General features: G+C 33.2%; 1 long non-coding RNA gene across 1 annotated transcript in view; it reads left to right on the top strand.

Moving 5' to 3' along the window:
* Positions 1–24,803, top strand: part of LOC129459703 (uncharacterized) — a 66,518-nt gene extending 41,715 nt beyond the window's left edge. The window contains exons 2-3 of the long non-coding RNA XR_008650031.2: positions 1,391–1,481; positions 24,755–24,803. This is a non-coding gene — a long non-coding RNA (uncharacterized lncRNA). The remainder of the gene's footprint in view (positions 1–1,390; positions 1,482–24,754) is intronic.
* Positions 24,804–25,847: the final 1,044 nt, after the last annotated feature.

The following is a 25,847-nucleotide window of genomic DNA, read 5'->3' as shown; positions in this document are numbered from 1 at the left end:
GTGTTTATATTTTAAATTTTATTTTTAATACAGTTCTATCCTGTAAAAATATTTTGGAGATTTAAAAATAAATTATACCAACATTTTCCCTGTGTGATTAAAAATGAGAACACATGGATACAGGAAGGGGAACATTACACACCGGGGCCTGTTGTGGGGTGGGGGGAGTGGGGAGAGATAGCATTAGGAGATATACCTAATGTTAAATGATGAGTTAATGGGTACAGCACACCAACATGGCACATGTATACATATGTAACTAACCTGCACGTTGTGCACATGTACCCTAAAACTTAAAGTATAATAAAAAAAATTATTTTACTGAAAAGTGTTGAAAACATTTGACATTAAAATGAAGCACAATTTGTCTTACATATATTACAAGGGAAATATTACTGTCCTTTTCACTTGCACAAATTCCTATATGAGAGCCAGAAAAAAATAATATTTATACTTATTATTTATAGACACTTTTGGAACATACATGGGCAAGTCCATGACAAGAGGCATACATCACTGTGGGTACTTGAAGACTGAGTTAAAGTTGATTCTCACTAAGGATCATGGCCTGCAATTCCAACCATGTTACTGCAAAAGACACTATTTCATTTTTTATGGCTGTGCACCCCCAAACACCAGTATCACAAAACGTTCTTAAGTAACAAACCTACATATGTACCCATTGTATCTACAATAATAGTTGAAATTTAAACTAAACATTTAATCACTGTTTCTCATCAGAGGCTTCTAAGTAGAAAATATTGAACTCATAGAAGAAGAGAGTAGAATGGTTTCCAGGGGCTTAGAGGATGAGAGGTTGGGAAGATGCTGGTCAAAATATATAAAATTTCAGTTAGATGGGAGAAATAAATTCTAGACATTTATGGTACAACATGTTGACTATAGTTAGTAATAATGTATTTTAATCTGAAAATTGCTAAGGGAGATTTTTGTTTTCTAATGACAAAGAATAAATACGTGAGGTAATGCGTACGTTAATTAGCTTGATTAAGTCATTTCACAGTGTAGGTATATTTCAAAACTTCATGTTGTACACTATATGTTATATATAGTATACAACTATATATTTGTTTGGTGAGCTTTGGTGTCAAGGCATGTATTGACGTGCCTTGACACCATACCTTACCAAATAAATCAGGACCTCTGGGATTGGGATCAGGGTACCAATATTTTTAAAGTTCTTTAGGTGATTCTAACACTCAGCTAGAATTGAGAACCTCTGAGTTATCACAGAGATACTGAAGTGAATTCCAGTGTCGAATGCATACACAGTATATACAGAAACTACCTAGTCCAAATACTTTCCACAGAAGGAGGACTTTTCAGTCTTTAGTATTCAAAGACATTTACAGTTACTTTTCTCTTACAGAGCTCTTTTCGGCTAACATTTCTGACGCTTGTGAAGAGTTGGAACCATCAAGTTATCAAATTAATCATGTGTCATCACCTGCTAACATGAAGTAAGTGCTATGTTTCTAACAGCAAATGCTAAATTAATGTCATTTTAGTCACAAGGAGTTCAAAATCAATTTCAATGCTAATCAGTGGTTGAAAGAATAGATTAGCAATGCAGTGAATGCCATTACCCTTTCAAGCAACTCTTTTATGTGATGCTCCCTGCTGAGGTGAATAAGGTTGTGAGGCTGTGATATCAACAAGCAAGGGTATCAGTTAAAAAAAAGAAATAAGAAGTAAAGTATAAAGATCCTGGAGAGGAAAAAGTTAAGTTAAAAACCTATTAAATTAATTTATTATTGCCTACAATAAACTATCATTTCAGCAATACAGTGAATGCATTGCTATTTCAAATAAAAATGACCTCTAAATCAAAAAATGGAAATAACTTGTATGATTTTTGAAGAATTTTGTGTTAAATCATTTTAATTTTAATAGAAAATTCTTAAATTCAAAGCTTTTATTTTTATCTCTACTGTATAATGTTATTTTACACTGATATGGCTAAATCTTCTCCACTATATTATTAAAGTAACCTAATATTATAACATCATAATAATAATAGTAATAATAATGTAGGAGAGAAGGCACCATCTTGATAATACTCCTAACAGAAAATATGATCTTATTATTCTGCTTCAATGATAATATGTAAAGGACTCAAAGCACATTTTCTTTTGCTACATATCTCTTATTCATTTACAGTGTAGGTTTGAATGATATATTGTAATTATACTTTGTATATACAAACATCTTCTCTATGGAAAGAAGTTTAGATGAATATTAAGTGGATTTTCTGTTTAAGAAAATTAAACATTGAGAATGAACTTTTTTGCATGGTATTTCTGTACTATAGAAAAGTTCAGCAAAAAAAAGGTTCAGAAAAACGGGAAAAAAATATATATATATATTTTAGAAATTTTTTTTTAAATATTTTATCTTCTCTTTGCATTTATAACATAATTCACTTCAACAATCACAGAATCCTTTTTTTCCAATGCCACAAACTCTGCTTAGAATTCTGGTATAAATCCATGAATTTTATGTAATGAACTTAAACATAGATTAGAAATTGAACTGATGAGCAAAACAATTTGTGTTTCTCAAAACTAAAAAATTATATTAAGTAGATTCGCTGTGTAGATCTGTACAGCTTATTACCATATGTATTATGATAAATGAAATATAGCATATTTTCTCATATCAGCAGTACATTTTTACTTCTTCTAAACCAGAGTTTATGTATTGCTAGTATTGGGTTTTTGAGTAATTTCCTATAATGTGTACTCATTTTTGAACAATGCTTTCTTAGTATGATCTTTATGTAAGAACAGAGCCAAACAAAGGTATAATAAAGAGGAATTCTCAGGCACCACCTTAATTCATTTCTAGTTACGAACGCTGGGTCTCGTGATGGCATTGTTTTAGTTCTTGTAGCAGGGTTAGTTGTATTTCATGGTCTTCTTTTCTAAAATACATTCATTCTTATCATTTAATATTGACCAACAATAAGTTTGTCTTTTTTCCATCCTGATGCCTAAATTTATTTACTCTTTTCTATTCCCTTTTATTCTTGCTTGCAAAATGGCTAATGCATTGCTTAGCTATAAGTTTCTTATAATGCCTTGTCAAACACAGCAAAGAGCAAAAATTATGTGCTACCAACAAGCTATTTTAACCTCCCGTTACCCACCAATCCTGGGTAAATTAGCTGTATCATATGTTTTCCAGTTCTTTGCTGGTGTATTGCACTAAATATTTTCCACTACAAAATTTAGATACTGTCTCATACCCTGATAATATATATTTTTTTCTCACTACCTACTGCTGAACCCCTAAAACAATGCTAAAAATATTTGATTTTAGTTTTTGAGGCAGTACCTCAGTCATAAGTACTAATTTCTGTTACAGAATGGACTAAATTATGCTGCTTTAAGATATTGACCTTTATTTTCTAATACCTCACCAATCAATATTTATTCTCATTTATATTTTTTCTAATTTTAGTTGAATATTTACAATTTCCTTTTTTATGGAGTTAATTTTTATGTCAAAGTTTTAACTGTTTTTCTTCATAATTTCTTACATAACTTTTCTGCTGATAAATCCCTTGCATTTTTATTTTGGATTGATATTCATCTATATGTTGCTCTAGTTATTAGGCTATTTTATTACTTATAAAATAATTATTGGAAAACAACGACTAAAAAATCTCATCTTATTTTTTAAATTAATATAATTCATTTTTTAGGCAGTTTTAAGTTTACAGAAAAAAATTTACAAAAAGTACAAGGGTTCCCAAATGCCCCCTCTGATTTTCCTGATTATTAACATCTTCCATTACTGTGGTACATTCATTATAATTGATCAAGCAATATTGATATATTATTAATAACAAAAATGTATAGTTTATTTTGTGGTTTGCCCCTTGTTTTGTAGAGTTCTGTGGGTTTTCCCCAATACATAAAGTCCTTTATCTGTCATTACACTGTCATACAAATAGTTTCACTGCCCCCAAAATCCTCTGTGTTCTGCCTATTCATTCCTTTCTCTGCTCAAGATCCTGGCAACTACTAATGTTTTTGCTGTCTCTTTAGTTTTGCCTTTTCCAGAATGTCGTATAGTTGGAATTATATAGTATGTAGCCTTTTCAAATAGGGCTCTTTCACACAGCAGCATGCATTTAAAGTTTCCTTAATTCATTTCATGGATAGATTTCTTTCTTTCGCTAAATAACACTCTATCCTATGGATGCCCCACAATTTGCTTCTAAGTTTTAGCAATTAGGAATAAAGCTGCTTTAAACATTTGGGTGCAATTTTTTTGTGTGGACACCAGTTTTCAACTCGTTTGAGAAAATACCAAAGAGTGTGATTACTGGAACATATGGTAAGACTCTTTAGCTTCGTAAGAAACTGCTAGACTGTCTTTAAAAGTAGCTGTACCATTTTGTATTTGCACAAGCAATGAATGAGAGTTCCTGTTGCTCCACAACCTGGACAGCAATTGGTGTTGTCAGCATTTTGGATTTTTGCCATTCTAATAGGTGTGTAGTGATATCTTATTGTGGTTTTAATTTGCAATTCATTTCCCTTATCATATACTGATTTGCCATTTATAGATCTTCTTTGGTAAAATGTCTGGCCCTGTATTTTGCCCATTTTTTAATTAAAATGTTTTTCTTACTGTTGAGTTTTAAGAGTTATTTGTATATTTGGATAAAAGTTCTTTATTAGATATGTGTTTTGCAAATATTTTCTTCCAGCCTGTGGCTTGACTTTGCATTCTCTAAACACTGTCATTATGAGAGTGGAATATTTTATTTTGATAATGTCCAAATTACTTGATCTTTTTCATGTATAGTGTTGTGGTGTTATATATAAAATATCATCTCTGAACTCAAGGTTACCTAGATTTTCTCTATGTTATCAAGTAGCAATTTTATAATTTTGCATTTTAAATTTAGGCATATGGTCCATTTTGAGATAATTTGATATGTGTAAGGTCTGTTTCTAGATTCCTTTGTTTTTTAAATCATGTGCATGTCTAGTTGTTCCAGCATTATTTTTCCTTTCAGCATCTTTTTTCCATTGGATTGTCTCACTTTATTCATCAAAAATCATTTGACAATGTATGTGAGGGTTGATTTTGGGGCATTTTATTCTGTTCCACTGATTGATTTATTCTTTCACCAATAACACCACGTCTTTATTATCATAGCCTCATATGACTCTTAAAGTTGGGTAGTGTCAGTCCTCTGGCTGTCCTTTGCTGTTGTGTTGGCTCTTCTGAATCATTTCCCTTTAATATAAACTTTAGAATCACATTGTCAATATCTATAAAATAAATCCATAAAATAATTTGTTAAGATCTTGCTTGGTATTGCATTGTATCTTTAGGCTAAGTTGGGAAAACCTGACATATTAACAATATTGAGTCTTTCTGTTCACGAACTTGAAACGTCTTCACTTATTTAAATCTTTATTTCTTTCATCAGAGTTATGTAGTTTTCCTTGTATAGATCGTATACATATTTTGTCAGATTTATACCTCAGCGTTTGCATTTTTGGTGCTAAATTTTAATGATATGTTTTTAATTTCAAAGTTCATTTTTTTCTTACTGATAGGAAGGCAATTGACTCGTGTGTATTAACCTTGCATCTTGAAACTTTGCCAAAATTAATTACTAGTTTCAGTAGGCTTTTTTTAAATTCTTTGACAATTCTTACATAAATAATTCTATCATATGTGAACAAAGATGTTTATCCCTCCTTTCTCATTGATATATCTTGTATTTTCTTTTCATGATTTTCTGCATTGTCTAGGACTTGCAGTAGGATGTTGTATAGTAGTAATGAGAGAGGACATTCATGCTTTGTTCTTATTTCAGTGTGAAAGCACTTAGTTTCTCATCATTAAGGATGATGTTAGCTGTAAAGATTTTGGTATATGTTTTCATGCCAAAGAATCTCCACTCTGCTCCTTGTGTTTCTTAAGAGTTTATCATAAATGGCTATTGGATTTTGTTAAATCCTTTTTCTACATCTATTAATACAATAGCATGGGATTGCATGTTTTTTTCCTTTAGCCTGTTGATATGGTGAATTACATAAACGGATTTTTGAAAAACTGAACCAGTCTTGCATACTGACATAAATCTCAATTGTTCATAGTGCATAATGCTTTTACACATTGCTGAATTCATAATGCTTACATTTTGTTAAGGATATTTACGTCTATGTGTATGAGAAATATTGGTCTGTAATACACATTTCTTATAAGGTTTTTGTCTGGTTTTGATATTAGGGTAACATTGGCTTCATAGTATGAGTTAGGAGGTATTTCATTTGCTTCTATTTTCTGCAAGATATTATGGAGAATCAGCATTATTTCTTGCCTAAAATTTACTAGTGAAGCCATTAAGACCTGGCTTTTTTCTGATTTGGTTATTAAACATTGGCTTAATTTCCCCTGTTATCTATTTGTTTTTGTGTGAGTTTTGGCAGATTGTGTCTTTCGAGGGATTGTCCATTTCATCTAACTGTGGTCATAGAGTGTTTCTTAATATTCCTTTATTATTCTTGAAATGTCCATGAAATCATAATGGTGATGGTCACTTTCATTTCTGCTAAAAATTTGTATATCCTCTCTTTTTTTGGGGGGGGGGGTGTAGCCTGACTAAAGGATTATCAATTTTATTATTTTTCCAAAGAAACAGGTTTAATCTGTTTCTATTTGTTATCTGTTTTTAATTTAATTGATTTCTAGTCTAATTTATAAATTATTTTCTTCTGCTTACTTTGGATTTAATTTTCTAGTTTTGTAAGATAAAAACAAGTTTTTAATATTTCTTCTTTTCAAATAAATGCATTCAATGCTATAAAATTCCCTCTAAGTAGTGTTTTTACTGTATCCCACAAATGTTGACATTTTGAATTTATTTTCATTTAGTTCAAACTATTTTAACCATACATTATTTAGAAGTGCAATTTTTCGGCTGGGCACAGTGGATGGTGCATGTAATCGCAAAAGTTTGGGAGGTCAAGGAGAGAGGATTACTTGGGGCCAGGAATTCAAGACCAGCCTGGGGAACATAGTGAGACATCATCTTTCCAAAAAATAATTTTAAAAAATTAGTTGTGCATAGTGACACATGCCTGTAGTCCTGGCTACTGGAGAGCCTGAAGCAGGAAGATTGCCTCAGCCAAGGAGTTCCAGGTTATACTGAGCTATAATTGTGCCTCTGCACTCCAGCCTGGGCGACAAAGCAAGACTCCTCTGTCTCTACAAAATTAAAAACAAAGGCTGGGTGTGGTGGCTCATGCCTGTAATCCCAGCACTTTGGGAGGCCAAGATGGACGGATCACGAGGTCAGGAGATGGAGGACATCCTCGCTAACAGGGTGAAACCCCGTCTCTACTAACAATACAAAAAAATAATTAGCCCGGCGTGATGGCAGGCACTTGTTCCCAGCTACTCCGGAGGCTGAGTCAGGAGAATGGTGTGAACCCGGGAGGCGGAGGTTGCTGTGAGGCAAGATCGCGCCACTGCACTCCAGCCTGGGTGACTGAGAGAGACTCTGTCTCAAAAATAAATAAATAAATAAATAAATAAATAAATAAATAAATAAATAAAAATAAAATAAAAAAATGCAATTTTATCTTATACATAATTTTGGTTTTTTTTCCAATCTAGTTTAATTTTGTTGTGATACGAGGTTAAACTTTGTATGATTTTAATTTTTAAACATTTGTTAGGTGTGTTTTATGGCTCAAAACTTAAACTACCTTTGTGAATGGCCCATGTGATCTTGAGAAGAAAGTGTATCTTGCTGTTGTTGGATGAAGTGGTTAATAAATGGTAATTAGATCCAATTGATGATAGTGTTCCCCATTTAATTTACATCCCTCCTGGTCTACTGACTGCTGAATTACTGATAGGTTTGTGTTGAAATTTCCCACTGTAATAGTGGATTTCTCCTTAAACTTACACAATGTTTACCTCACATATTTTGATGCTCTATTCTTAGGTATATATACATTAAGGATCATTATGTCTTCTTCTAGATTTGACTCCTTTATCAATATCTAATGCTCCTTTCCTTCTCTGATCATTTCTTTTGCCATAGGCTAGCTTTTGTCTGAAATGAATGTAACTAATCCAGTTTTCCACTGGCCAATCTTAGCATACTATATCTTTCTTTACTTTCAATCTATATGTCCTTATATTTAAAGCATGTTTCTTCAGCCAGGCATGGTAGCTCAAACCTGTAATCCCAGCACTTTGGGAGGCCAAGGCAGGTGGATTTCTTGAGTCCAGGAATTTGAGAGCAGGCTGGGCAACATGGTGAAACCTCATCTCTACAAAAAGTGCAAAAGTTAGCCTGTGTGGTGGCACTTGTTGCGGCCTGTGGTTTTAGCTGAGGAAGATTGCTTAAGCCTGAGAGATCCAAGGTGCAGTGAGCAGTGATTGTGCCACTGCACTCCAGCCTGGGTGACATTGTGAGACCCAAAGTGAGACCCTGTCAAAAGAAAAGAAAAAGAGAAGGACTAGTTGGGTCTTGATTTTTTATCTTTAATTAAGAAATAATAACTACATATATTATGCAGTATAATGTGCTATTTTGATATATGCATACGTTGCATAATGATTAAATCAAGCTAATAAACATATTTTGGTAACCATCACTCTACTCTCTACTTCTATGAGTTCAACTTTTTTAGATTCCACAAGTAAGTGAGATCATGAGGTATTTGCATTTTTGTGCCTGACTTATTTCACTTAGCATAATGTCCTCTAGGTTCATACACATCATCACAAATCACAGAATTTCCTTCTTTTTTGAGAATAAATAGTATTTCACTGTGTATATATACACACCATTTTGTTATTTTTAAAAATGCATTATTATAGTCTTTGTCTTTTATCTGGAGTACCTAAACCATTCACAGTTTATAAGATTACTAACAGACATAGTTGGTTTATCATACCTTATTTTTAACTATTTCTGATCATTCACTTTTTTCTTTTTTTTCTTCCACTTTCTTTCTTTCTACAGGATTCTATTTATCCTCCTTTCTTAGCATATCATTATACTTATTTTAAAAATAAACATTCAATGCTTGCCCTAGAGCATAAAAGATGGACTACAACTAATAAATCTAGGTTCAAATAACACTATAATATTTCACTGGTAGTACAGTTACTTATAGATCTATTTCCAATTCCTCTTTTGCATCTTTTATAAAATTGATGTCTTTCATTTTATTTATGCATAAGCTATAATCCCCAAATACTTTGCTATTACCATGTTGAGCTAACATAATTATGAAGAAGTGAGAAGTGTATTGGGTATATCCATCCCTTTGGAAGTCTGTAAGGATTTGAGTAGCTTAACAACTTGTCTCAGCAAGCAAATTGATGACTTTGTACTAACATGATGATATACTTTTAAATGGTCTTAGTCATCTCACCATTCTATCCAGCAACATCAAACATCTACAAACCATCTTATTTCTTAATACTATGGCATGTATATTTATGATTTAAGCTTTTTTTAAATGAAGATTTTTCTCTTGGTTTACTAGTAAGAGCATTCAATGCATCTAAGTTTCCTTGCCTTACCTCAAAGTATTGCATTGATTATTTCTTTCCAAAAAGAAATATAATCTTTAATAAAATAGGGAAATATTTCTAATAAGCTTATTTATATAATTTATTTTAGTGATGTGTAATGAAGTGATGAATTTAAAATTAGTTATCACTTTTACAATTCAGTACTGAATGCATAAAATGTACTTGCTGTGCAATAAAGTTAGGTGTGATTCTCAGGCATTTCTGAGTTTTTCTAATTTTTTTTTAAATCAGAACATGAACATATTTCTCAAGATAACTGAGAAAAGAAATGCAAAATATGGTCACAAGTTAGGAGCTATTCATAGCAATGAAAACTCCTTACTCTATAAAATAATCACTTTTGTATTCATTTTCATTTTTCGTAGAATCTGATAATTTGTTGTTGTTTTTTTTTTAAGCTACATTTTGCAGACAAATCATTGGAAAAATATCCTGTTTTATCTATACATCTAAGAATTACAGAAGTAGACTGAAAATTGTCAGATAATTCTTTTTTTCAAAAACATGTATGGTTTTTATATTCTTATATAACTTGAAATGCAATGTAATCTTTCCCATAAAATATCCAGAAAATTTGAAGTTTTTGGTAACCAAAAAATGAATATGAAAGAAAACTTTAACAAATAAGTATTCTATTTTACTTTTTATCTATTTTCAGTAGGTTGAAAGTGCATTTCAAAAATATTCAACTCCTTCTCTTTGAAATTCTAGCTTACATTTGGTTTTGGGAGATGATATTTCTACTTTGATGCCAGGAAATATAAAAATATGTATCATTCAGATAAGTATCTCATAAATCATTTTGTGTAAATACTCCCAATGATAGCAGTACATAGTATGAGTGAACTTAGCAAGTTTTAGTGCCTTTTTGTTTCAAGATTTTATAAAATTAAAATGGTAAATGAAATAATAATGTCAAAAATATTGTCTTACTGTAGAATGTTGTATGGAAAATTAAACAATAGCAAAGAAGCAAGACCCAGCCACCCTCAGCCAAGGAAACAATGTCTCCAGGATCAGGGATAGCAAATTAACTACAGAGTGGAATATATGCTTATAATAAAAAATAATTATTATTTTATTTCTGTATTCCATAACACAGAATCAGCTCATACAGTGAGATATCATTAAGTTTAAATTAATCTTTTGGGTTCTTTAATAATGAAAATCTATTTTAGTGTAAAATCTCAAAAAAATTAAACAATACTAGGCAAACTGCTTAACATAGTGTCTGTAACTGATATTGTTTAGTGATAATTTGCTAGAATGCTACCTTTTTATTGCAAATATTTTTTTCTCTAATTTTTCTCCACAGTGAGACAAATACATTTTTAATTTACAAATATAATTTGTTCATTGAAGAAAAATCAAACCAATTTAGTAAAAAAGAAAAAAATATTCCACCAACGCAAGTCACTTTATAGTAATAATGAATATTTAACACCATTTTTAAATGCAGAAGAAGCTCTCACAATCTACTCTTTGAGAATCTAATTTTGGTCTTCTGAAATTAGAAAAGTATAAATGAATAGTGCATTTGTGGTTTATCAATTACATTACTCTGTTGTTTTTGGAAACTTTATCCAGTATTTGTCACAGCTCTCCTGCCTCAGAAATACCGGAAAAAATGTAATGCATATTTTATGCATATGGTTTTGATCTCTCTTTTTCTTTTTTTTCCTTTTTTTTGGCATTTATGAAAAAAGAAATAACAGATTTTTTCCTAAATATATCTATTTTTCTTGCCTAGGCACACAGAAAAATTATATTTTCCAGCCTCTATTCTTTCTTTTCATGCAGTTAGGTGGAGATGTCTGACAAATTTCTGCTTAATAAAATATGAGAAGAATGGATATATGGTACAAACAAATTTGTTTTGTAATATCTTCCTCATGCCATCCTTCATTTCCCTTTTTTTCTACCTGGGCTACAACCTCTTGGGCCACATAAGAAGGAGATCAGCTAGAGAAGATTAAAAGATGGACTGGGTATAATTTTCTAGTGACAACCATATTGGATTGTGATATAAGCGACTAATCAACCTCCAGTGTTAAAATCTTATTTATTTCTTGATGCAGTAGCTAGCCTTATACACCCAAAACCTATAATCTTGTTTAATTTACATAAGATATTATATACGGTGTAATAAAATGTAATTCATTGAAATTGAACGTTAATAATTTAATATCTTAAGAAAAGTTAAGTGAGAGTAAAAATATTTAGTTTTTGTTAATATATTTTATATAATACTATAACCCCCCAAAACATGTTAGCTTACAATCAGTGTTGTTGGTACTTGTTTTACAGACATGCCATGCAGAAATTTTACTTTGATTGACCACTCTCCTTAAGTATGATAACTCATAGGCAAACAAATATTGAGTTTGCTGTTCTGCTTATATCTTATCTAACAGAGAAGTCATTTTGAGGATTATGTAAAATAAAGAGTAAATATAAAACATTATCTTACATAATTTTAAATAATTTAATTAAAATATAATATATAGCCTAGGAAGCACTTTTGGTGCATTTTTAAAGTTTAACATGTTCAGTACTAAGTAATTACAATTATTTTATACACTTGAATGTTATCTTTAACCTACAAAAGTACTATAGATGAGCCTATAGTATTATAGATTGAGCCTACGCAAAGAGATTTATCCTACAAAATTGCTAAACATGCTACAGATGAGTCTCATTACCAAATCAAGTATCATTTATTCTTAAAATAGCATTTACAGAGATTAAATTTAAGAAATTTTAAAATTTGTTAAATAGAAAATAATATGGGTCTTTGCTGTGAAAAATAATAAGATTGTGATATATTGTATGTGTAGAAATTAATCATATATAGGTGAGAAAATGGTTTTAATGGTAGTAAAGCACTAGTCATTTCAGTAGGGTTTTTCTTTTCCAGAAGGTTTATAAGTGTAATTTTTAGTCATTATGATTCTGTAATTGTAATTGTCATGTATGGAATAAAAGATATTTCCAATTTTATAATGTTACTTTGCTCACAAATAAAATACCAATATAGATGTAAATCTACTCCAGGCCATAATGGTATAAATGTTCACTAAAGGCAGTATAATCTACTCAGTCATATTTGTTGTGTCTAACATAAAATATTGCTCTATATATATTATAAATTATAAATGTGATACATTGAAATTTATTTGTAAAGACATCAAAAGTTCTTGTCAGATATACTTCACAGCCAATTTTGTGGCAATCGGGGCAAATGGGATTGTATCTTAATTAGAAAGGGAAACAGATAGTGTGGTCTAATTTAAAAACAACTCTCCATAGGAAAAAAAAAAAAAAAACTGGATCTTGCACCATGCAATTAGGCATATTTCCATCAGTAGAATGGTTCTAAAAATTGATCTCAGGCACTGGTAAAATGATCATTCTTGAACATAAGCATCAGCCAAGAAAATCTTCTGCTACAAGTAATACAGAGAATAAAAACTATATAATATCCTTATTTACCTTCCAAAAAATAGGTTTTTCTTACAATTCAGAGAGATTTGTAAAAAAAAAATCTTTTGCTTTCACACTTTACTATGAACACGAAGCCTAATTATAATATTGTCTCTTTTTCTATTTGAATGTGTCAGTTTTTATATTATGACTTTCACACCTTTACAAGCTAAGATTAAATAGCCATGTCATCTCAGACCACCCGGCAACTAAACTGTGAAAATTAATTTCAATTTCACCTAAGCTCAGCCCCATGCTGTTTTTCTATTACTCCCATACCAGGATATCTGTGACTTTCGCCTACCAAATGGCTTATTTATTTTTACAGAAAATACTCTATAGAATTGTGGTGAGGAACTGTCTTTTACTTCAGTATAACTTTAATAAACATATTCTATGTTTGATGGAAGGGTATTATGAAATGATTTTTCTAGTTTCTCACTACTATTTAATGAAAAGCTTATTAATTATAAATATTAAACTTAAAAGTGCTTAGGTTAGCTTGCAATATATGTAGTAATATCGTATAATAAATTTATAAATGCCTTTTGTATTTAGTATTTTTAGAAAAAAAGTGTTTCAAAATAAGTAAGACAAAAACTGACAAAACTCAAAGAAGAAATAGAAAATAAAAATGACATTTGGGGATTTAATACTACTGTCTATTAATTAAAATAACAAAACAAGATTATGATATTACAAGAAAACTACAGTCTAATATGAGTTTGTTCATATGTGTGTATATTTATATGTATCTATATATGTACATACTGCATGTATAAACTTTTTTATAAAATACAATTAGGATTCACCAATGCATAAAAATGATAGCACACCATGACCAAGTAGATTTTATCCCATAAATTCAATAACAATTTCACTTTGAAAATCAATCAATTCAATCCATCATATTAACCAAATAAGTGAGAAAAAGTTATCATTTCTCTAAATGCAAATAAATCACCTAATAAAATCCAACATTATCTAGATAAAAGTTTTCTTCAAACTAGGACAAGAAAAGAATTCCCTTAACCCCACAAAAGGAGCTTAAATAAAACAAGCAAAGAATCTAGAGCTAATATTATATTTAACAATAAATATAAAATGCTTTTCTCTGAAAATCAAGAACAAGGCAAGGGTAAACATCTAAACTTCTTCTCATTTCTACCTGATGTTACACTATGATCCTAGACAATGCAATGAGAGAGACAGAGACAGAGAAAGAGAGAATGCAGATTGAAACAAAGCAATAAACCTCCTTTATTTGATTTGAGGATATGATCGAGTATGCAGAAAATCCTAAGGAACCTACCAAATATGAGATTTGCTAAGCTCAAATCTAGTGTAATCTTAGCAAGTTCTAAGATGCTAGATCAGTGTAAAAAATCAATTATATGTAGTATAAGCAACTGGAAATATATTTTTAAATCTAAAATTTAAATAATATGAAATTTTATAAATACATTTTACTATATATGTGCAAGATCTGTGAAATGAAAAGCCACAAAATATTGCTGTGAGAAAGTAACAAATACCAAAATAAACCAAGAGATATACCTTGTTATTGAGTTGGAAGAGTTGATGTGGTTAACACATACTTTCTCCTCATGTCAGTCTGTAGTTTACTTTCAATGCCAATCAAAATCCCAGCAAACTTCTTTAGAAATAGACAAGATTATTCCAAAATGTATATGGAAATTCTAAGAACATAGTATAGTCAACTTTCTCCTGAAGCAATCTATAGATTACTTTCAATGCTGATCAAAATCCCAGCAAACTTCTGTAGAAATAGAAAAGATTATTCCAAAATGTATATGGAAATTCTAAGAACATAGTATAGTCAAAGCAATTTTGAAAACAAAGAACAAATTTAGAGGACTAACACTATCTATTTAACTGGAATACTATAAAACTACAGTAATCAAGACAATGTGGTATTGGTATAAAGACAGACATATGAATCAATGGAACAGAAAAGAGAAATGGATGCACACTTACAGTCAGTTGATACCAAACAAATGTGTCTAAATAATTTAATGAGATAGACTACTCTTCTTAACCAATTGTGCTGGAACAGCAGCATATTTATTTCTATAAAATAAACTCCATCTGGAGAGAGCCAGGACAGAGTTATGTTCTGTCCAAGTTAAGAGGATTATCTTCAGAGAGTACATAGTATTTGTGTGGAGTGGACTGCTGCAAAGTCAAACTCTGGAAAAAAATAATTGTTGGCTGAAGGAGCATCAAAATAAACATTGTCAGGGGAGTTTTAGCTGATGGGCCCAAAATCCGTCCGTGAGAGCAACAGTAAGCTTTAAATATTTGCAAAATCCAGAATCTGCTAAGGTCTTTTAAGAGTAACCATCAAGTAGGAAATTTTCTGTACCCTTCATCTTTCTTCTTTACTTTTGCTCTGATCCTGGAGGGGTCGGAAAGAGCAGCTAATGTGAGTGGTAAATGAGGAGCGCAAGAAAGAATGAAGACTCCAATGATATATTCTTCTTTAACCTGCACAAGGTAAGGAGAGATAAACAAAAAAGGCTTACTGTTTTGAGTAATATATCAGAATGCATATAAGAATATTTATAACTCAAGGAAGCACTTCTTGATTTAAGTAATTTAGAATTCTCTATTACTTAAGATCCTGGAAAAAAATTTATTTAAGAGCAGAGGAAACACCTACAGAATATTTTTAAAGAAGATAGAAGAAATATAAAGTCTCTGCTCTGAATACTTCCCAGGGTGCTTATTGTTTGTAAACAACTCTTAGGGACAGAGATCAAAATTTTAATGGAAGTCAGGGATTCCGTGTCTGATCATTACATCATGATGGGATATAATGTGAAAGCAATAGGCTAGATGGTGATTCTAAACTCCATCAGATACTTTCCCTGGAGAAATTTAAATAAAAGAGGCGAATAAGAAAACTCAGTGAAACGATACTAAGAACACTGGAGAAATTTAAATAAAAGAGGAAAATAGGGAAACTCAGTGAAATGATTCTAAGAAAGACACATCGGTAAGACAATTCAGAAATCAAAATGTGGTTGTGATTATTAGTAAGTTAATCTGTGCAGTAGAGAGCTAGAGAAGAGGGCTATTAATAGCATTCAACATATCTGACAATGTTTGGAGTGGCTGTGTGTCTAGATAAAACAAACAACAATACATTTCTGTAAAATGTTTAATATTTGAATTTATTTTGGGGCATAGGAGTTGTCACTGTATTCTGAATAAGAAAGAACTGCAGTCACTGTCAGGAGGACTAGGAGAATAATTTTGTGTTTCTACACAAAAGTCTTTGTGCTTTTTAAAATATTAGCTTCTATCTCCAGAGATAATCTCCAGAGATAGCCCAGTTTTCTTACATTCTACATACAGAGTTTGACAACTGATAACAAATGTATATAATAGATATATTTATGTAATTTTTCTATCTCTTTTTCTCTCTCCACACACACAAACATATGCACACACTCATAATAATATCTAAAACCACACACATCTTTAACAATGCCGATGGCTGTATAGCATCAGCATTTCAATATATCATCACTCATTAATAATTTACCTTTTGACACATATTTATTTTTAAAATAAATTTTATTGTGAATATTTAAGGTACACACATGTTTTACTATATATCTGTATATATAAATGATATATATAAATCATATATATATACACACACATATATATATATAAATGATTACTATAGTGAAACAAGTCAACACCTCATCTCGTAAAATTACTCATTCCACCCTCCCCTGCACTGTGGTAAGGGCACCTATAATCTACTCATTAAGCAGAAATCCTAAATACAATGCATTATTGTTAACTTTAGTCTTCATGGTGTAAATTACATCTTTAGACCTTTTCCTCTGCTACTTTGAAGCATTTGACTTAAATCTCCCTAATTCTTTCTTCCCCACTGTGCTGGTGGTAACCACTGTTTTATTCTCTGTCTCTGTTCATTTAATTTCCACTTTTTTAGATTCCATGTATGAGATCTCCAATATATTTATTTCTGTGTCTGGCTTATGTTACTTAACAAAATGTCCTCCAGATTCATCCATGTTGTGGCAAATGACAGATATCCTTATTTTTAAAAGCAGAATAATCCAGTGTGTGTGTGTGTGTGTCTGTGTGTGTGTGTATGTACGTGTCTGTATACACACATACTATGGGAATTGATTTTTAAAACTGTGGTGTATATATATGTGTATATATATGTATATATGTGTATATATACGTATATATATGTATATACACACACACACACACACACATACATACCACAATGTTTTAAATTCATTCATCCATTAGCAAACATAGGTTGTTTCTGTATCTTGGCTATTGTGAATAGTATGGCCATGAATATGAGGATACAGATATCTTTATAAGGTGGTAATTTCATTTCCTTTGGTTATATACCTAGAGGAGAGATTGCTGCATCATATGAGAATTCTATTTTTAATTTATTTTGAAATCTCTATACTATTTTCCATAATGCCCGCACCACTCTACAGTCCCACTAACAGTATACAAAGGCTTCCTTTTCACCCTTGCCAACACTTATCTCTTTTTCTCTTATCTTTAATGGACATTTACATCATGTATAATTTCTTTTTTGTTTGTTTGTTTAGAGACAGGGTCTTTCTCTCCATTGCTCAGGCTGGAGTGCAATGGTGTGATCATAGCTCACTGAAGTCTAGAACTCCTGGGCTCAAGTTAACCTCCCTCCTCAGCCTCCTGAGTAGATAGAATTATGAGCACTCGCCACCACATCCCACTAATTTTTTAAAAAGGTTTTGTAGAGATCGGGTCTCACTATGTTGCCCAGGCTGGTCTCAATCCTCTAGCTTCAAACGATCCTCTTAGCTTGGCCTCATAAAGAGCTGGGATTACAGGTAAGAGCCATTGCACCTGAACAATGTGACAGTGAAACAGTGAAAGAATGAACGTAACTCACTCCATTTTGGTTTAAGGGGCCTTTACCCATTCCTACCTGTAGAGTAGGATAATTTTAGAGCACTTGGATAAAATGCAAAACCAGCAATCTTCTAGTTTTTGAAACTAACTCGGATTTAAGGGCAAGTGTGTAAACGACTAATTATGGTTTGTTAAAGATTTATAGGAGCACTGTGGCTTGACCAAAGACAAATAAATTCCCTATGTCCTAGGACCCTCACTGGCACTCAGATGTTTGAGGTCATGGGTCACTCTTGATTGCAACCTTTCTTCCTCCTACCCTTAACAAAAAAGTGCCTGATACTGGGCACGGTGACTCACGCCTGTAATCCCAGCATTTTGGGAGGCCGAGGTGGGTGGATCACGAGATCAGGAGATTGAGACTATCCTGGCTAACACAGTGAAACCCCATCTCTACTAAAAACACAAAAAATTAGCTAGGCGTGGTGGTGGGCGCCTGTAGTCCCAGCTACTCAGGAGGCTGAGGCAGGAGAATGGCGTGAACCTGGGAGGCGGAGCCTGCAGTGAGCCAAGATCGCACCACTGCACTCCAGCCTGGGTGACAGAGTGAGACTCTGTCTCAAAAAAATAAATAAAATAAAATAAATAAAATAAAATAATAAAAAATAAGCCTGATATTTGTATTAACTTTGTACTAACTTAATATGGTACTTTCACCATCTTCTTGGTTACTACTCTGAATAAACTTGCTTTTCTTCCCACTAGCTCTTGTCTTTTGGGTTTGGTTTTTGATTGGTGAGAAGCCAAATCTGGGTTTGACTATCTTTGTAAACCAAAAATAAAATTCGAAGGACCCCCAACCATCTGAATGGACTTTCTCCTCATTCAGGGCTGGTTCAGGCCATAATGGGAAGTGAGTGTCTAACATGTCTCAGTATACCTCTCCAGTGTTAACATCAACATAGACCTTTAAGTCTGATAAGAAGCATTTACATCTATTCTCTCTCAAGCCTGCTACCTGGAGGCTTCATCTGCATGGTTAAACTTTGGTCTCTACAACCTCTTATCTCAATCCAGACATTTTCTTTCTATTGATCCCAGGTCTTCAAACTCAACCAACCGTCAACAAGAAATTTTTAAATCTGCCTATAATCTGAAAGCATCCCCCTCACCCCCTTCCAAGTTGTCTCAATTTTCTGGACCGAACCAATATATTTCTTAAATGTATTTGATTGAAGTCTTCTGTCTCCCTAAAATGAATAAAACCAACCTGCGCCCTCGACCACCTTGGGCACATATTCTCAGGACCTCCGGAGAGCTGTGTCACAGGCCATGATCACTCATATTTGGCTCAGAATAAATCTCTTTAAATATTTTACAAGTTTGACTCTTTTCATTGACATAGTCATAGATACTTACATATAAATATTTGTACCGATCATTGTTTTCCTTTGAAATGATGCATATTTAGAAATTGTATTACTCCAATAAAGGCTCTCATAGCAATGCTGGATCGTTTTACCTACACTCTGGGAGATTCTTATTTTCTGGGGAGGTGGTGTTTATTGGGCCTCGCCTGGGTAAGCATTCTTTATCCTTTATTTTGTAAAATACATTTGATAAATACTCAGTAAAGTAATACTTTTATCAGTGTTGCTCTCACAAAAATACTTTATGGAATTTAGAATAATTTTAAAAATAACTTTTGAAAATGGTTTCTAGTTTATACTTTGATTTACGTTATTTGTTTTAAATTAAGCAAGTGTATGTCAGAAATTAAAATTTTGTTTATGCCTAGAAGCAATTCAATTAAACTAATTTTTGGCCGTACTGAAAAATAATTTCTAAATAAAAGTTGCACACAAATTGTAAAGAGCCATGCTGAAGCATACACTTTAGAGATGACCAAGACAGCCTTTAAGTTCCCCTTCAATTTGACTGTAATCTAGAATTTTTTTTTTTTGAGAAGGAGTCTCACTTTGTCACCCAGGCTGGAGTGCAGTGGCTCAAATTAGCTCACTGCAACCTCCACCTCCTGGGTTCAAGCAATTCTTCTGCCTCAGCCTCCCAAGTAGCTGGGACTATAGGTGTGTGTAACCACACCTAGCTAATTTTTTTGTATTTTTAGTAGAGATGGGGTTTCAACATGTTAGCCATGATGGTCTTGATCTCTTGACTGGTGATCTGTCTGCCTCGGCCTCCCAAAGTGCTGGAATTATAGGCGTGAGCCATGGAGCCTGGCCTGGACTCAAGAAGTCTTTTTTTTTTTTTTTTAATACTTTAAGTTTTAGGGTACATGTGCACAATGTGCAGGTTTGTTACATATGTGTACATGTGCCATATTGGTGTGCTGCACCCATTAACTCATCATTAACATTAGGTATATCTCCTAATGCTATCCCTCCCACCTCCCCCACTCCACAACAGGCCCCGGTGGTGTGTGATGTTCCCATTCCTCTGTCCATGTGTTCTTATTGTTCAATTCCCACCTGTGAGTGAGAACATGCGATGTTTGGTTTTTTGACCTTGCGATAGTTTACTGAGAATGATGGTTTCCAGTTTCATCCATGTCCCTACAAAAGACATGAACTCATTATTTTTTATGGCTGCATAGTATTCCATGGTGTATATGTGCCACATTTTCTCAATCTAGTCTATCATTGCTGGACATTTGGGTTGGTTCCAAGTCTTTGCTATTGTGAATAGTGCCACAATAAACATACGTGTGAATGTGTCTTTATAGCAGCATGATTTATAGTCCTTTGGGTATATACCGAGTAATGGGTTGGCTGGGTCAAATGATATTTCTAGTTCTAGATCCCCGAGGAATCGCCACACTGACTTCCACAATGGTTGAACTAGTTTACAGTCCCACCAACAGTGTAAAAGTGTCCCTATTTCTCCATATCCTCTCCAGCACCTGTTGTTTCCTGACTTTTTAGTGATCGGCATTGTAACTGGTGTGAGATGATATCTCATTGTGGTTTTGATTTGCATTTCTCTGATGGCCAGTGATGATGAGCATTTTTTCATATGTCTTTTGGCTGCATAAATGTCTTCTTTTGAGAAGTGTCTGTTCATATCCTTCGCCCACTTGTTGATGGGGTTGTTTGATTTTTTTCTTGTAAATTTGTTCGAGTTCTCTGTAGATTCTGGATATTAGCCTTTTGTCAGATAAGTAGATTGCAAAAATTTTCTCCCATTCTGTAGGTTGCCTGTTCACTCTGATGGTAGTTTCTTTTGCTGTGCAGAAGCTCTTTAGTTTAATTAGATCCCATTTGTCAATTTTGGCTTTTGTTGCCATTGCTTTTGGTGTTTTAGACATGAAGTCCTTGCCCATGCCTATGTCCTGAATGGTATTGCCTAGGTTTTCTTCTAGGGTTTTTATGGTTTTAGGTCTAACATGTAAGTCTTTAATCCATCTTGAATTAATTTTTGTATAAGGTGTAAGGAAGGGATCCAGTTTCAGCTTTCTACATATGGCTAGCCAGTTTTTCCAGCACCATTTATTAAACAGGGAATCCTTTCCCCATTTCTTGTTTTTGTCAGGTGTGTCAAAGATCATATAGTTGTAGATATGTGGAATTATTTCTGAGGGCTCTGTTCTGTTCCATTGATCTATGTCTCTGTTGTGGTACCAGTACCATGCTGTTTTGGTTACTGTAGCCTTGTAGTATAGTTTGAAGTCAGGTAGCGTGATGCCTCCAGCTTTGTTCTTTTGGCTTAGGATTGACCTGGCAATGCAGGCTCTTTTTTGGTTCCGTATGAACTTTAAAGTAATTTTTTTCCAATTCTGTGAAGAAAGTCGTTGGTAGCTTGATGGGGATGGCATTGAATCTATAAATTACCTTGGGCAGTATGGCCATTTTCACGATATTGATTCTTCCAACCCATGGGCATGGAATGTTCTTCCATTTGTTTGTATCCTCTTTTATTTCATTGTGCAGTGGTTTGTAGTTCTCCTTGAAGAGGTCCTTCACATCCCTTGTAAGTTGGATTCCTAGGTATTTTATTCTCTTTGAAGCAATTGTGAATGGGAGTTCACTCATGATTTGGCTCTCTGTTTGTCTGTGATTGGTGTACAAGAATGCTTGTGATTTTTGTACATTGATTTTGTATCCTGAGACTTGCTGAAGTTGCTAATCAGCTTAAGGAGATTTTAGGCTGAGACCGTGGAGTTTTCTAGATACACAATCATGTCATCTGCAAACAGGGACAATTTGACTTCCTCTTTTCCTAATTGAATACCCTTTATTTCCTTCTCCTGCCTGATTGCCCTGGCCAGAACTTCCAGCACTATGTTGAATAGGAGTGGTGAGAGAGGGCATCCCTGTCTTGTGCCAGTTTTCAAAGGGATTGCTTCCAGTTTTTGCCCATGCAGTATGATATTTGCTGTGGGTTTGACATAGATAACTCTTATTATTTTGAGATACATCCCATCAATACCTAATTTATGGAGAGTTTTTAGCAGGAAGAGTTGTTGAATTTTGTCAAAGGCCTTTTCTGCATCTATTGCGATAATCATGTGGTTTTTGTCTTTGGTTCTGTTTATATGCTGGATTACATTTATTGATTTGCGTATGTTGAACCAGCCTTGCATCCCAGGGATGAAGCCCACTTGATCATGGTGGATAAGCTTTTTGATGTGCTGCTGGATTCTGTTTGCCAGTATTTTATTGAGGATTTTTGCATCAATGTTCATCAAGGATATTGGTCTGAAATTCTCTTTTTTGGTTATGTCTCTGCCAGGCTTTGGTATCAGGACGATGCTGACCTCATAAAATGTGTTAGGGAGGATTCCCTCTTTTTCTATTGATTGGAATAGTTTCAGAAGGAATGGTACCAGTTCCTCCTTGTACCTCTGGTAGAATTCGGCTGTGAATCCATCAGGTCCTGGACTCTTTTTGGTTAGTAAGCTATTGATTATTGCCACAATTTCAGAACCTGTTATTGGTCTATTCAGAGATTCAACTTCTTCCTGGTTTAGTCTTGGGAGGGTGTATTTGTCGAGGAATTTATCCATTTCTTCTAGATTTTCTAGTTTATTTGCATAGAGGTGTTCATAGTGTTCTCTGATGGTAGATTGTATTTCTGTGGGATTGGTGGTGATATCCCCTTTTTCATTTTTTATTGTATCTATTTGATTCTTCTCTCTTGGAAGCACTAAACATGGAAAGGAACAACCGGTACCAGCCACTGCAAAAACATGCCAAATTGTAAAGAGCATCGAGGCTAGGAAGAAACTGCATCAACTAATGAGCAAAATAACCAACTAAGGTCATAATGACAGGATCAAATTCACACATAACAATATTAACTTTAAATGTAAATGGGCTAAATGCTCCAATTAAAAGACACACACTGGCAAATTGGATAAGGAGTCAAGACCCATCTGTGTGCTGTATTCAGGAAACCCATCCCACGTGCCGAGACACATATAGACTCAAAATAAAGGGATGGAGGAAAATCTGTCAAGCAAATGGAAAACAAAAAAAGTCAGAGGTTGCAATCCTAGTCTCTGATAAAATAGACTTTAAACCAACAAAGATCAAAAGAGAAAAAGAAGGCCATTACATAATGGTAAAGGGATCAATTCAACAAGAAGAGCTAACTATCCTAAATATATATGCACCCAACACTGGAGCACCCAGATTCATAAAGCAAGTCCTGAGTGACCTATAAAGGGATTTAAACTCCAACACAATAATAATAGGAGATTTTAACACCCCATTGTCAACATTAGACAGATCAATGAGACAGAAAGTTAACAAGGATATCCAGGAATTGAACTCAGCTCTGAAAAAGTGGTCCTAATAGACATCTACAGAACTCTCCACCCCAAATCAACAGAATATATATTTTTTTCAGCAGCACTTCACACCTATTCCAAAATTGACCACATAGTTGGAAGTAAAGCTCTCCTCAGCAAATGTAAAAAAACAGAAATTATAACAAACTGTCACTCAGACCACAGTGCAATCAAACTAGAACTCAGGATTAAGAAACTCACTCAAAACCACTCAACTACATGGAAACTGAACAACCTGCTCCTAAATGACTACTGGGTACATAATGAAATGAAGGCAGAAATAAAGATGTTCTTTGAAACCAATGAGAACAAAGACACAACATACCAGAATCTCTGGGACACATTCAAAGCAGTGTGTAGAGGGAAATTTATAGCACTAAATGCCCACAAGAGAAAGCAGGAAAGATCCAAAATTGACACGCTAACATCACAATTAAAAGAACTAGAAAAGCAAGAGCAAACACATTCAAAAGGTAGCAGAAGGCTAGAAATAACTAAAATCAGAGCAGAACTGAAGGAAATAGAGACACAAAAAACCCTTCAAAAAATTAATGAATCCAGGAGTTGATTTTTTGAAAAGATCAACAAAATTGATAGACCACTAGCAAGACTAATAAAGAAAATTCACTCTTTCTAACGATACAGTTTGGTGCTGATAATTGTATTAAATCGTGTAATCTCCACTGCAAACATGTTATAGACATGACATCATTCTAAAAGGTTTTCTTGCTTCCCTGTAAAATTCATGACCCACTGTTATGGGCCGAGCTGCTCTCCTCAAAACACATATGTTGAATTCCTATCCCTGAGTACCTTCCAATGTGAATGTATTGGGGATGTGGTCTTTAAAGAGGTAATTAAGATGGACTGTGGACACACATGCGGGTTCTAATTTTTAACTGGTATCCTTATCAAAAGACATCAAGACACAGACCCACACCAGAGGAATGACCATATGAATGCAGAGGGAAAAGATAGTTATCTACAAGCCAAGGACAGAAGCCTGAGAAGAAATTCACCCTGCCAACGCCTTGATCTTGGACTTCTAGATACAACTATTAGAATATACATTTCTGTTATTTAAGCCACTCAGTCTGTCGTACTTTGTTATAGCAGCCCTAGGAAACTAATACATCTATCCTCACCCTCAAGGTCAGGTTATCAGTCATCCACCAGGTGTCATAATATTGACCTTTCCAAATTTATATAAATGATGTCACACAGTATGTAACATTTTGCGTTTAACTGTTTTTACTTACAATGTTTTTGAAACTCACCCATCTTATTGCATGTATTTGCATTTTATTCCTTTTCTTTTATGCCTGAGGAGTTTTCTACAGGATAAATATAACACATGTTTTATGTCTATTTTCAACTGGATAAACATTTAGGTAGTCTTCCATATTATGGTTAATATAAATAATGCCACTATTTACATGCACATGTCTATTCATGTGTGAAGGTACTTCCCTTAGAAAAACACCTGGAAGCGAGATTACTAGGTTCTGTAAAAACTAATTTTTAACCTTATACAATACTGCCATATCAAGCTTTCAGAAGTTGGTGTCCATATTGTTTTGCATTTCTACAGCGATACTTGCATGATATTTACAGCTGAACCTTATTCTTGCAAACACTTAGTCGTATCAGGAATTTTATCTTTATTGTATTGGATGTATTGTCATTTGTAATTGTAATTTTAATTTGAATATCATTAATGACGTGATATTGACCATCATTTCATGTACTTATTTGCCAGCCTTGTAACTTTTAAAGTGTTTCTTTAAATAATTTATCCATTTAAAATTAGATTTTGTACTTCTTATTGATTTTTGAGATATCTTTATGTATTCTTAATATAAGTCAGTTATCAGATTGGTGTTTTTCAAATATTTTTGCAGTCTGTAGCTTGCCCCTTCATTTTCTTCAAAGAGTAAAATTTTTAAACTTCATTAAAATCATTATTTTTTTTATTTGCAGGATTTTTCTTTTTTATATAGTGTTTGAAAAT

The sequence above is a fragment of the Symphalangus syndactylus genome, chromosome 13, assembly GCF_028878055.3.
Source record: "Symphalangus syndactylus isolate Jambi chromosome 13, NHGRI_mSymSyn1-v2.1_pri, whole genome shotgun sequence".
Taxonomy (NCBI): domain Eukaryota; kingdom Metazoa; phylum Chordata; class Mammalia; order Primates; family Hylobatidae; genus Symphalangus; species Symphalangus syndactylus.
Note: the sequence above shows the minus strand (reverse complement) of the source record. Positions and strands in the feature narration are given on the sequence as shown.